Source organism: Callionymus lyra, chromosome 8 (genome assembly GCF_982586985.1).
Source record: "Callionymus lyra chromosome 8, fCalLyr1.hap1.1, whole genome shotgun sequence".
Classification (NCBI taxonomy): domain Eukaryota; kingdom Metazoa; phylum Chordata; class Actinopteri; order Syngnathiformes; family Callionymidae; genus Callionymus; species Callionymus lyra.
The window spans coordinates 28,886,639-28,891,768 of NC_141825.1; positions in this window are offsets into that span (position 1 = coordinate 28,886,639).

Genomic DNA, 5,130 nt, shown 5'->3' on the forward strand with positions numbered 1-5,130 from the left:
GTACGAGAGGAATGTGTTCGAGGATCGAGTTCAACGTCAGACTCTTGTTTACACGGATGATGATTGACGTGTTCTCCATCAACACCATTCCTTATTTACAGGTCGTGGACTCGAGCGTCAACAGTGTCATCAGCGCTCATGGAAACACTGGATTCTAACAAGTTGAAGCTACAGTTTGACATGTTCAGCACTTTTGTCCGATCGACTGTCGATGAAGGCGATAAAAACATCTCCGTGTAAAATTTCCGAGCGTCGTCCATCAAATCATCGTCACAACTCTGTGAAAATGTTGGTCGTCCGTTCGCTTCAACTCCTGCACCGACATCTTCAACCCGAGTGAAGCTCATAATAACATCAACGTGACCTTCATCCTTCATCTCCAGAGAATATCAGTCGATAAATTCACAGTTAGAAGAAACTTAGATCACGGATCAATCTGACAAATCTAAAGAATAAAAGATGATTGACGTGACATTAGTCGACTAAGCTTGAATAAATCCACTAAAAGAATATGGAAGTTTCAAGAGTTTGTCCAATAAAAAGTTCAGAACCACCATTTTATACGAGACACCAACGAGGAGACGATGAAACCAAACATTAATGACTCTTAAAGTATCACAGATCATTTGCTTTGTTGAAAATTCATCAACAAAAACAAACACGTAGATGAAGCTGCTCCACATTATTTACATTTACATTGATGTGGATCCATGACACCGTTTCATGAAGCTTCATCAATTCTTTTATCTCATGAACTCACCGTAACACGACAAGAACAACATTCACAAGAAACACATTCAGTAAAGTTTTCTTTCTCAGGAAATAACAGACATGAAAAGATTACATCATTTTTTTTACAACAATTTATTTTCATTGAAATGTTGAAGCTAAAAAAACGTCGATATATGTTCATATTTTTAATATAACTTCTAGATGAAAAATAATTTGTTCTTCTGTTGAATAGACAAAAGAAACAAAGGATTATTTCTCATGGACGTTCATGTCGAGAGTTAAAAGGATGATTTCTGTTTTCCTCTCCGAGCGTCTGATCTCGACCCGGGATCAGACGCCGACGGTCCGAGTCGTGCTTCCATCACAGGCTCCTACAAAAGGTCAAAACCACGGCGGCCCCGAGATTGAAGGCCGGGGTTAATCACAGTGACATGACATCGACGGAGGGCGACATGTCGGGCGTCGCCGCAAATGATGTGAACAGCAGTGAAGACATTAGTGCAGGTTCTGGTGCCAGGAGAGCAGAAGAAACATGTTGTATTCACTTCATTCATTAAGATGAGTTTCTACCACAGTTGAAAACATTTGTTGTTTATTTGATTCATTCCATCAGAGATGAACGGATGAAATGAGTGCGATAGACTTGAATGCAAGTGAAGAAGCAGTGAAATGATCAGTGTTCATGGATCAGGGATTAAAAGAGGGAACCATCGTCTAAAGTGAATCAATGTATGTTTTAGAAAGACAGCTGCGGGTATTAGTGACGTGTCGGTGAAGCTTCATGAAACACTGTCATTACTTTAAGAGTCCACTAGATGGTAGTGATGTGTTGATGAAGCTTCATGAAACACTGTCATTACTTTAAGAGTCCACTAGATGGTAGTGATGTGTTGATGAAGCTTCATGAAACAGTGTCATTACTTTAAGAGTCCACTAGATGGTAGTGATGTGTTGATCAAGCTTCATGAAACATTGTCATTATCTTCAGAGTCCACTAGATGGCAGTGATGTGTTGATGAAGCTTCATGAAACATTGTCATTACTTTAAGAGTCCACTAGATGGTAGTGATGTGTTGATGAAGCTTCATGAAACAGTGTCATTACTTTAAGAGTCCACTAGATGGTAGTGATGTGTTGATGAAGCTTCATGAAACAGTGTCATTATCTTCAGAGTCCACTAGATGGTAGTGATGTGTTGATGAAGCTTCATGAAACAGTGTCATTATCTTCAGAGTCCACTAGATGGTAGTGATGTGTTGATGAAGCTTCATGAAACAGTGTCATTTCTTTAAAAGTCCACTAGATGGTAGTGATGTGTTGATGAAGCTTCATGAAACAGTGTCATTATCTTCAGAGTCCACTAGATGGTAGTGATGTGTTGATGAAGCTTCATGAAACAGTGTCATTATCTTCAGAGTCCACTAGGTGGTAGTGATGTGTTGATGAAGCTTCATGAAACAGTGTCATTATCTTCAGGGTCCACTGGATGCTAGTGATGTGTTGATGAAGCTTCATGAAACAGTGTCATTACTTTAAGAGTCCACTAGATGGTAGTGATGTGTTGATGAATCTTCATGAAACAGTGTCATTATCTTCAGAGTCCACTAGATGGTAGTGATGTGTTGATGAAGCTTCATGAAACAGTGTCATTACTTTAAGAGTCCACTAGATGTCACTCTCTGCTCTATTATCTATAGTCGATCATTCTTAAACTGATGGCGCCACCTACTGACCTCTAAACATTAAACAAACTGCATAATGAAGCTTCATAGACACATCTATAGTGGATCACATTAAGCTATAAAAAGACAAGAGAATTATTTGGATCGCATCAGAGACTGAAGCTACAATAAATAAATATAAACGTATTAATTATATTTAGTGATGCAGTTTAAGTATTTTAATAATAACTCAGGATTATAATATATTTTGAAAGCACCTAAAGTCTGTGTGAGATGATGGTTTAAAGTGTTATTTATATCAGTCTTCCTCACGACGTCCAGTTGTTCTCTTAGAGGTTTTGATCATCGTCGTCGACAACCTTGAGATGCAAGTTCATGGAACGTGTTCCATTTAATGATAATTAAGAAGATAAAGCTGATTTGAAGTCAGGACCATTGACGCTGCTCTCCAGCCGGACGTGATGAGATGATCGGACTCTCCTCCTCCATCCTGACCATAATGTGAAGCAGCAGCAAACCTCTCATTGTTCATCTGGGCACTATTACATCTGCATAATGATGCAGAGAAAGCACCGAGGAAAGTGACCAGAAGAGCATTATCTTTCTCCGCCGCTTCCCCCAGGAAGCCCAACAACCCTTGAGAACCTGCATGACTTCCCTGAAGGTAATGAGCCCGGATCCGGGATTGAAGGAGGAAGATCACGTCCAGTTGTTTAGAATCAAGACTCAGAAGATTCAGATTCATCTCAACCAAGTGTCTTCATCCATCCAGAGGATGTCCTGAGGTCACCATGGATCCTGGATCAAATTCAAGAAATGAAATGTAGAATTTAAACATAATCATTTATATACTTTTGATTGTAAAGTTAAGATGGAACAGATTTTTCTTTCTACACTATAGTCTTAATTCAACTGTAAAGTTTCTTGAGATAACTTTGTTATGAGACACTTCAAATACAATTTAATTGAAATTCAATTAAAAGAAATACAAAAATGACCCACATTTACACTCAAATGACAAAAAACCCAAACTATCATTTTCTACAAAATGATTAACCAAATGTTGATCAATTTTGGTTGAAAGAAATATAGTTTAAAACGATTATATTATCAATAAGTAATACTTTTACATTCTACATCTAAAAATCTAACTTCTGTTTGGCTCATGAAGCTTTGTGAAGCCACGTCTTTTTTTCCAGAGCCCACAAGATGGCGCTCTTTGAATCAAAACCTCGGCTTTGAACCGTTTATTTTCAACATCACATGACTTTTCACACCTGGACCATCAACCAATGGATCCATCGCTGAACCTTTCAAAGCGAGTTTAAACCAAACACATGAATAAGTTAAAAACAGAGAAAACTTCATTATGTGTCGTTTACACGTCGTACAGATCAAGAGAACATTTGTACGATCAATTAAGGCATGAGTTGGAAATATAGTCGATCTTTAGTTACTGTCTATAATTTACATTTATTCTGTTTCTGAATTCAAAATAGACATGAATGACGTTTGTTAATGAAGCTGTTGTTGGTTTTATCTTCATAAACAGTCATAATTATCATGTTTATTTAGTCGTTTTTCTTCCATTTCTCCTCCACGACGACACGTATTCAAGTATTTAAGCTGCTCCTCTCTTCCCGTTTCAATGTTTGTAAATAATTCACCTTCGACATTTGATTTCTCTCCCGATTCTCAAGCAACTGGAAAATAAATGTAAATGAACACATTCTATTCTTATCATTTGCATAACAGTCTTTGGCCTTTCTCTGACATTTAATAGAACCATGAATTATAATCAGCTGCAATAATGAAAAGAGAAATACCAAATATGTCAGTGAAAGGTTTGGCTCTCATGAGTCGCAGGAGTCCTGCGGTAGCTGCGCCCCATGTTTCCCGCCCGCGGACAAAGAGCCGTCGCCGGCTGCAAATACAAATGTGCACTTAAAGGCACAGTTCGTATTTAGGAAACAAATGTGTTTCTGCTCGACATGATCCGGCGAGTCTTCGGGGAGAGCCGTGAGTCGTAAACATCATTTAAGCACAAGAAGGTGTTTGATGCCCAGAGGTGTCGCAACCAAGATAACATTTAATTGACATTATTATTACGAGGCTCATTGTCAGGAACACAGAACGACATTCGCCGAGATCATGAAAGACATTCGGTTTCATGAGGGAGAAGGAAAAGAAGATCTGACGTCAAGCGTTGAGGCTGAGATAAGAAGTTTAAGTCGTTGAAACAGATGAATCATGGGACAATGTTATGAAAATAGAAGCTACATTGAGATAAAAACAACTAGTAGAACAACCACAGACCAGAGTGACTAAGACTGTGATCAGACAAACATCTTTCGGACACGTTTGCTTCAAAATAGTCTCAACGTTCCTGGAGACCATCATCACAAGAGGCAGATACTAAATAAACTTTAAATAATTAAAATGTTGACATAAAGAGTTCAACAGTCAGACATCATAGAAGTTATAAGATAAAGAGATTTAAATGCTGACATAAGTTGTTGGATATTCTTCAGCTGCTACCTTCACTTCATCTTCACACGACTCTTCACTTCAACAAATACACATGTAAAAGTGAAAATTAAACAATAAACTCTGTATAATTGAAGGAACATGAAGAACAAATAAATGACACCGATTCTAAAATATCTCGTGTTAAATAAATCATGTCAAACTATCACGAGTAGACAAAGTTCTAAAT